The sequence below is a fragment of the Polypterus senegalus genome, unplaced genomic scaffold (assembly GCF_016835505.1).
Source record: "Polypterus senegalus isolate Bchr_013 unplaced genomic scaffold, ASM1683550v1 scaffold_3913, whole genome shotgun sequence".
In the NCBI taxonomy this organism is placed as follows: Eukaryota; Metazoa; Chordata; class Cladistia; order Polypteriformes; family Polypteridae; genus Polypterus; species Polypterus senegalus.
In genome coordinates this window covers 1-9,298 of record NW_024376958.1, presented here as the reverse complement: position 1 = coordinate 9,298, position 9,298 = coordinate 1, and the positions used below count along the sequence as shown (strand labels likewise).

Sequence of the window (9,298 nt, the reverse complement as noted above, 5' to 3'; positions counted from 1 at the left end):
TATCGCCGTTTCACTAAGGGAGGGGTATCGCCTTTTGATTTTTATATCTATATAGTTTCGTGTTATGTAACATGCTACAGTTGCAAAAGAATTTATTCTAACAAAGGAGCTGCTGGATACACCGTTTAGTTATATTCAATCCTTTTCTTTATGTTTAAAAATTCATTGTTATATCTAAATTTAAGTATATACTTATTTAAAGACATTGATTAAAAGTTCTTTACAAGCTACTGTAGCTGACATTACAGAGACTGCATAGGCAACAACTCTTACTTGGGAGGCAAAGAGAAAAAGACGCATTGGATAAATGAAAGAGACAGAGAGACCTGTGCACACAGACTCAAGGGTGTCATGGTGGGGGCCAAGGGGGCATCGACTAAATACTGACATGAAGGGCATGAGAACTGATGGCATCACTGATTCTGTGTTTTATATTTCTCACCTTGCAGAGATCTGTTTTCACTTTGACATGAAAGAGTCTTTCTCTTGATCAGCCAAATTTAATCTTATATTCTTAAAACTGTAAAAACTTCCAAGGTATTGAAGTCACTGAAAATAAACCCGAAACACAACATCACTTCATCCAAAAGAGGGAGGATAGAAAGGAACATTTGTCAGTGCAGGAGACAACGTGAAATGAACAGGGTGGGTTGACTTGGATCATCAAACTAACTCTGAGTGGACAGAAAGATCACAAATTTCAAAAATGGCAGCAAGCGAAAGTTAATGGAGCAACTCAAATATGTGAAGTGTGACATATCAGCTAGCACAGAGACGTTCATTCACTCAAAGTCAGAACAGAAATAAGGACACTGGTAAAGGAAGTCAAACAGACTTTATTAAGCAATTCAAATTTATTCTGAACAAACTATCAGAGCAAAGAATCTCAAGTTAAGAATACAACAAAACACGGCAATGAAAGATCAATTATCAATTAGATCAAACAGATTAAATTACATTAAATGTATCAAATTAGATCAAATCTAATAAACAGACTTCATTAAACAATTCAGATGTATTCTTCACAAACTATCAATGAGCACAGCATCTCAAGTTAAGAATAAAATGGAAATCAACACAACAACACACAGAAATGCAAGATCAACGATCAATTAGATCAAATGTCAGTCAGTCAGTCAGTCAGTCAGTCAGTCAGTCAGTCATCATCATCCTACCCGCTATATCCTAACACAGGGACACGGGGGTCTGCTGGAGCCAATCCCAGTCAACACAGGGCGCTAGGCAGGAACAAGTCCCGGGCATGGTGCCAGTCCACCGCAGTAGATCAAATGTTTTAAATTAAATTAAATGTATCAAATTCGATCAAATCTAAAAATCAGACTTTATTAAGCAATTCAGATTTATTCTGCACAAACTATCATAGCGCACAGCAACTCAAGTTAAGAATACAACTAAACACGGCAATGCAAGATCATTTGTGAGACGGGCTCCTAGAACAAATCCTCAAAAGTGTAAATATATACTAGATGATAAAATAAAAACTACTCAAGATCAAAGTATGAGAATTAAAATTATAGAGTTCAGCCACCACGACATAAGCAAAAAAAATCAGTAAGAATAAAATTCAAATTATCAACACAAGAGACAGAGTGGAATGAGAAATGTCACTCTTAAAAAGTCAAATCATCAGCAGTTGGCTTAAGAGAGTCCATAAGTGATAAAACTTGTGTTAAGACTCGGACATTAATAACACAGAATAGACGTCATGTCATGTGGTACTAAACGCTCTTCACGATGGCAGCTCTGATTCAGATAAATGCTCAGTGATGTTCAGTTTTTGCTCCCTTCCAGATGTTCTCCATTTTTGTATGTTTGTCATAACGAATGGCTTCAGATCTTTAGACTAAATGTAATATTCGATGACACGAATCAGAGTAAACGTATCACACCATTTATAAGTTGCTGCCTGCCTAAGATATTGAAGTAATAAAGTAACCCCACAGCTGTAGCGCCATGTGTAAGAGAATTGTCTCTTTAGTGAGTCACACAAACAGCTGATCAAAGATCACTGATTAAAGACACAGCCAGCCTTACTGAATCTAAACCTCACCATATGTTGTCACTTGCCGTGACAGTGAAGTTGTCACCCTAAGGGTTCTAGAAATCTAAAATCTCAGACGAGATGAAGAAAAATGCAAGTGAAATCAGGAAAGTGTTAGCCATTGCTAAGGCTCTGTGACTCCACGGCACCACAGTGACAGCCATCATCTCAAAAACATTCAGAAAAGAGCAACATCTTCATAGGAAGAGCTGGCCTGCCAACAGGGGGCAGCAATGAGGAGTCCAGAAGAAACACCCAAAGAGTTTCAGAGCCTCGTCAAACTGCTAACTTGTACTAACAGAAGTGCCGACATGAACAGTTGATGCTCATGAAAGTCTGATCTCAAATTATAAATCACAGAGTGTTTAGTTCTTATTACTGCTGCTAAAGTTACACCAGCCAAGCACTGAGACTCTGATCTGCAATGACACCTTCACATCGGTCACTGAGGTGTTGGATTAATAACTTTGTTCATTGAATAAAGAAAGCAGTGATTTAAAAACTGTACTGTGTCTTTCCTCAGGTCTCCTTTTTCTAATATTTCATTTCTCTAAAGGTCAGAGGTCATGGATTGTGTAAAATATGTAAAAACAGAACATACTAGGAAGGGGGTAAATACTTTATCACGTCACTCAAGACACACACAGGTTGGTGACGTATCTTCATTTTACTAAATGCTGAAAGGACTTGAATGTGTTGCTTGTTACACAAATATAAAATAGTTTTATAAAACTCAGAACTGTGCATTTCTTCTCATATGTAAATGAAGCTTTATCATTTCATCAGTTATCTATAACCACCATGTGCAGTTCAGGGTCCGGGGGTCTATTTAGTCAGAACTGAGAAGAAGTCACAGACCAACACTGACATTACAATAAGATGGCAGCTTTCATTTCCCCCCAGTCCTGTATGTAGAGTATGTTGTCACTCACTACCTCTGTCACCTACATGACAAAGTGACGTGAACGTCTGGACTCGGCTCAGACTAGCAGCTCTGTGATTTACTGATGAAGTGATCCTTACGATTACAGAAGACAGCGGCTCTGGCAGGTGACTGGAACTCTTGATAGAAGTTTAAATACGAAGAGGAAACACAGCGGACTCACAGATCCATCGTAAAGGATATTCACAGTTGTAGTTATACACCTTGGTCGACTGCACGTGTATCTCCAAACACTCTTCTTTGTCGTCATCGCTGGCTCTGAAACACAAGAGGAGCTGTCAGTCTTTCTCCTGACCTCACTGACCTCGTAGGCTCACAAACATCACCTGACTTCAGACATTAAACAGATGAAAGGCCACCAGAGGATTGTAAGTCAGCAGTGTGGCTAATAAACTGAAATTCAATACTCACTGTACACGGGCAGGCTGGGCCTCACTTAGCCATGGTGGGTGAATTAAACTAAATTATAAAGGACACTCATAATAGAAACCATACTGGACGATGACCACCCACCCCACCCTGAGTCAGGGTCGTCATTGTTGAAGATCTCAGCTGACAAACTCTTCATTCGTGTATTCTCATTCAAATGACACAACTCGACTTTTAAAGATATATATAAGGTCCTGTATATTAGCACAGAGCTCTCTGAACATTAGCAGACACACTTTTGATGGTTTCTTAGATATTCCACTACATAAAATTAGTAATGCTGGGTTCAAAAACCACTTAATCTTTGTAAAATGAATGAATACGTCAAAGCCTTCATTGTGATTTGTGTAACTTGACCGTTTTTTCCGTGTTGATTGGCGTGACTTTGAGGCTGACGTCTAGAAATGCTGCCATTGCTTCCTGCTTTCTGCCTGAATACACTTCTGCTAATCTGCAGTAGCCGTCCTCAGACACACGACTCACTAGTTCACTTTATCAGGCCTCTGATGATTCTGAAGACTTGGCCTTTCTATTCTACTAAAGCCTCATGGCCTCCCTCGTTTGCCAACTACTCTTCTCTGAGCGGCCATCAGTGCTGCGGTGTCTCTTGTGACCTTTAACCTGCTGATGACCTCATTTAAGAGCTCAGTAGACACTACGGCTCAACATCTGACCTAAACTAATACATACAAATACCATTTAACAATTTAACATTTGCTGACAATTCAGTTTATAAATGAAGACATTTGAACACGTCACCTAAAAGAACCAGTGGTCCCTCCATTGTCTAAACCCACTTCATCCTGAACAGGTGCCAAGGCAGGAACAATCCCTGAACAGGGAGCCAGTCCATCGCAGGCAGAGAGACACACACTCCAGGGCCAATTTAGCATCGCCAATCCACTGAATGTGTGTGTCTGTGGAGCACCAGGAGGAAACCCACGCAGACATGGAGAGAACATGTGAACTCAAACACAGGGAGGACCGGGGTACCCTTGTCATCTTACAGCGGTGTGGCAGTGCTACCAGTGTGCCACCCAAAAGAAAGAACCAAACCTGTGTAACTACATCTATGAGGACATGACAGTGAAGCCTTCTGTTACTAGCAGATGAAACACCATCACTACACGTGACAGACACATGCTGATGACAGCCCACCTGTGTCTGTTATCGTTCATCTGCTGTCACATTTCATGTCTTGTGTTGGACTCCTCGTCTCTTCTTGGTATTGAACTGTTCTCACTGCTCTATGGGATACGTGGATTGTGAAGAGTGCACATGATAATAACATGAACTAAAACTTGACAAGTCATCATATTGTACTCACACCATTAATAAGACATGAAGATGAATGTGGTGCAGTGTGATGAAGCTCTGCCCAAGTGTATGGTACCTGGCTATTTCAGAGTTTGGCTGCCTTGTGCCAGCCTGACTTTTGGGCAGATTTTGGGCTCTTTCCTGTCTGGATGGTGTGCAACTCCCTCAGTTGGATACTGCAGGCAGGAATAGAGTTGTGTGGATGAGTGGACTCTTTATGACCAACAACATCCCATAATCTGCCTATTATATGTCAGCTATCACACCCGCAGTAATCCACTTTGTGTCCTTTCACACTCCTACCTCAGCCGCTTCGCTCCTCACTGTCCCTGTGTCACCCTGTGGCCTCGTGGCACCTCAGCCGGGTGTTTAAGTTCAGAGATGACATTCTCACTTATTTACTTGTAGTTTGGTTTACTGCACTGCACAGCGTTTGTCATTTGTAACATATTTCATTATTGTCTTCAGAGCTCTGAGGAACGACATTCATGACTACATGTGTAAGGCCAGCAGTACTGGCAGGATTAGGGAAAGGAGTCGGTAAACGTGAAGTCAGCAGTCACCGGCCATATTTATGTGATATTTATACAAAAATGGTGTGTGATTCAATAATGTCAGAAAGGCACAAATTATTGTGATGTCCGTTCATCTGTTTTATGTTATCAAATAAGACAGCAGACAGTGTGTTTGTCACCTCTAATGACAGTAAAGTGTCATCTGTAGGTCACCCCCTTTCTGCTCCTGCCTAATACGGTTTTGGAGCTCATTAGTCAAAGTGAGACGTCTCGACTGAAAGGAGTCTTCTTACCTCTTGGACTTCACAGGTTCAGCGCCGATCTTGGTAGATTTGTTTTCTTTACTGATGTTGTATCCGCCAATCCAATGATCACCTTTATCTTTACTTTTTAAAAAGTCCTGATAAGAAAACATGAAATGAAGAAGTTGATGTACAGTTGAACTTGCATGAGTCTTTATTGTATTGAATTGTCTTCTCTTAGTCACAATCATTAAAACACATTTCACCTCCTTTTTTTCTTTAATATATACTGGCCTGAGTCTCCACTTATAAATGTAACAAACAGACAAAACTCTCAGTGTGTCACCTGCTTTTATAATAAACAGCTATTGTGACATTTCTTGTGTCACTTGAGCAGATTGCAGTGATGTCCAACACTAACAATGTGTCAGTGTGCTAACAGAGATACTGGAAACTAAATACGACATTCCTGGGGGAAATCTCACAAAAACCCCAGCGTCTCAATGGAAATCAACCAATGATAGAATCTGCAGACATTTGTACTGATTTGGGTCTTAACAGGGGCCTGTCACCTCAGAAGGGCAGTTCAGTGGCATTCTGTGCTTTATTTGGAGCGACGCAATGGTCACCTGGGGCTTCATGCATAACGCCATGCGTTGAATTAACACTATAACATGGCATACGGACAAAAGTGGAAATATTCCTACACACAAAAATATCCAGATGTATAAATCTGTGCGTTTGCCAACTTCCACATTCTTCCGCTCCTTAAATCCCGGTCAGTGTGAAAAGTAACGCATGTGCACGCGCCTGCTGTCTCGCCCCGTCTCCTCCCAGAATTACGCCTCTTTGAATATGCAAATCAATATAAATAGCTCTTTAGCTCAGCGTTCTGTTAAAAGGCAATGGCAAAAACGCAGGGGGAAATAAGAATTTCAGCGAATACCAGGTGGAAGCAATGAAAAACGTACTATTTGTTGGTTTAAACAGTGGTATAAAATAAACAACAAAAGGAAGTTGATCGAGTGACAAAGCTCAGGTTCTCAAAGTCGCACACTGCCCGAATAAAAAACAAGTTGTCAGATATCAAAGTCGCCATGAAATGGCGAGTCGTAGCCCACCATCTGAGTGTCATATGGATGTTTATTAGGTTACAGAGAAAAATAAAATAGGCACACGGTGCGAAAAAAGCTCATAATGTCAACTTTAATCTCAAAATTTAGACTTTAATCACGCAGTTTATTTTGTCATTAAAGTACATCTTAAAATCGTTTAATTTACTAGTTTCTCAAATCCCATCGTAACTAAAGCAGCACGTTAAATGCTTTGTTTTGTATGTGTTCTTCTATGTGCGTGAGTCACTACTACTTGCTTCTTAAACAGGCTTTCTTCCTCTGACAGGACACAGAATCCATTACATTTGTGATATTACAGCTCTCTGAATGATTAAAATACTGAGATGTATACGTGATATCATTTTCATGATGATAGGAGTTAAAGCACGTTATTAAACATGGGGACACGGTGGCGCAGTGATAGTGACGAGCTGGCGTCCTGTTCAGTGATTGTTCCTGCCCCACACAAGATGCTTTGTGCGACCTTCGATGAAATAAGTTAGTGCAGCAGTACTGTCTCTTTCAAACGTATTAAGCTCCAATTCCTGTCCTTCCTTTTCTTTCTCCAAGTAACCAATTGCCACAATATAGATTATTTAAATGAAGTTAAAGGTTTATCTGTATAATGTAATTAACATATTTTGCTGCATTTCATCTTAATAATGATATCGTCATCATATGTAAATACGCGCTTTATAAAGTGGCTCAGGTTGTGTAATATTATAACTGTAGTGTAAGTTTACAGTGAGGTGATTGTACTAATAAGTCCTACAAGGAGCACTTGATGGACTGATGGAGTGCGTTTAGAGTTCTTGAGATGAAATTGTTTGTGAACCGCGAGGTCCGTACAGGAAAGGCTTTGAAACGTTTGATGTATGAGATCAGTTAATTAGACAGCATGGCTGAGGCAGCGTGTGCTTGATGCTGTATATCGATAATTCTCTCTCCGATCAGCTGCTCCGAGTGGTGCTGTGAGAGGAATATGGAAAAGGATGATCTGCTGAGGCAACTCCTAACGGGAGCAGCTGAAAGAAGAAGAAGAAGGTGCAGTGAGAGTAACAACGCTAAAGCAGCTATGGTATTTGGAATCGTGTGGCCATTCTGAGCACCATTATATTGTTACAGGTTAATTACAATCAGATACATTAAACTAATAAACAATATGCGGTTAGTTTCAGTGTATTTATAAAGTCACGTCAGGGATGTGGATCTAAAAGAGAAATGGCAACCACACTGGAACAGCAGCACTGCTTTGATGTTGGGTGCCGCCAGTCTGTAAAACCGAGCGGAGATCTTGTGTACGACAGGGTATGATGTACGGTGGAAATGTGTGTGGCTTTACACCAAGTTAGTTTAATACATCACGATTGAGTGTGGAAATGGGCTTACGCAACATTTTTGTGCATACGTACCATTTATACATGAGGCCCAAGGTGATTTTCATGAAAAAATGATGAGCAAATCTTAAATTGCTTTATATACTAATTGACTAACTCATCACCAGTGACCCTTTTGTCCATTACGTATCTCCCAGACATCCAACCAAAAACCAGAAATGCATGTAAACGTAATGTAGAAATGGCAACTCTAAGAGCTTCTGGAGCCAAGAAAGAAGAAACAGCAATCTAGGATTGACAGCACGTCTGATGACGTCAGTTGTAGCAAATGAACAAAGACGTAAAGAGTCCTCTGAGAGAATCTTTACTTTCTCACACAGTCAGCACTAAACAAAGGGTCACTGAGACTTTGATTAAAATGGCAGTCGCTCTGAGTGTTTCAAATGAGTTGACTGACTCTTCAGTTCTATTGGAGGAATCTGCTAAAGAAAGACATTCCTGCTTTAATAACATACTGAGCTGACTGCACTTCATCTTAGGCCTTCTGGGATTGTTCTTGAGATGCACTTTCAAAGTGTTTTATTTTTAATGCTCCTGTCCTGACAGTTTAACTTACAGTATACAGTTTGAAGACAGTCATTTTAAATCCACCTGCGTAAATGATATACCTGCAGGTCAGAACTTTCTATATTCACTAGTCGTCCACGTCTTGTCTCGCACCAATCACGGCTCTCCTTCCAGGTCAGTTTATTAGTGGAGATGAAGTAACACTTGGAACTGAAGAGGACCCAGCCTGGTTTACATAGAGAGCAAGTGTTATCTGTGGAAAACGAAATAAAAGAGCAAATGAAAAATGAGGGATAAGATGAGCAAGGAGCCCCCAGTCTACTAACACGGCAGCAAAGCACTCACCGGGAGACGTGTTTGTACCATCACAGAACAAATCCTTCAGAACACTGAACTCCTTGGTCACTTCATCAAGTTTCTCATTCAGAGTTACGTACTTTGACTGCAGTTCACTGTACTTTCTTTCCCTTTCGGCCTTCAGCGTATCTCGACTTTCCTGCAGTTCACTGTTGTTTCTTTCGTCTTCGGACTGCAGGGTAGCCTGATCCTCAGACAGAGCGCTGTACTTACTGGTCAAGATGTAACTTGGATTTCTTAACTCCTCCAGCTCTTGATCCTTGTGATTTAATTTTATGAAATCTGAGGAAATCAAATCATGTCATACAATCAGTAATATAAAATAATATATCTTTTACACGTGAGTTAAGAGTGCTCTCAGTTTTGCAGTGATAAAGAATCCCTTGCCATGTTTCCTGCTCATTTTACTCCATC

General features: G+C 40.4%; 1 long non-coding RNA gene across 1 annotated transcript; it reads right to left on the bottom strand.

Annotated features, from left to right (window-relative positions):
• Window positions 1–2,176: 2,176 nt before the first annotated feature.
• On the bottom strand, window positions 2,177–8,943 carry LOC120519218. The gene is made up of 4 exons (XR_005631413.1): window positions 8,873–8,943; window positions 8,629–8,780; window positions 5,560–5,666; window positions 2,177–3,263 (listed from the first exon to the last, which is right to left on the bottom strand). It is a non-coding gene; the product is annotated as an uncharacterized LOC120519218 (long non-coding RNA).
• Window positions 8,944–9,298: the final 355 nt, after the last annotated feature.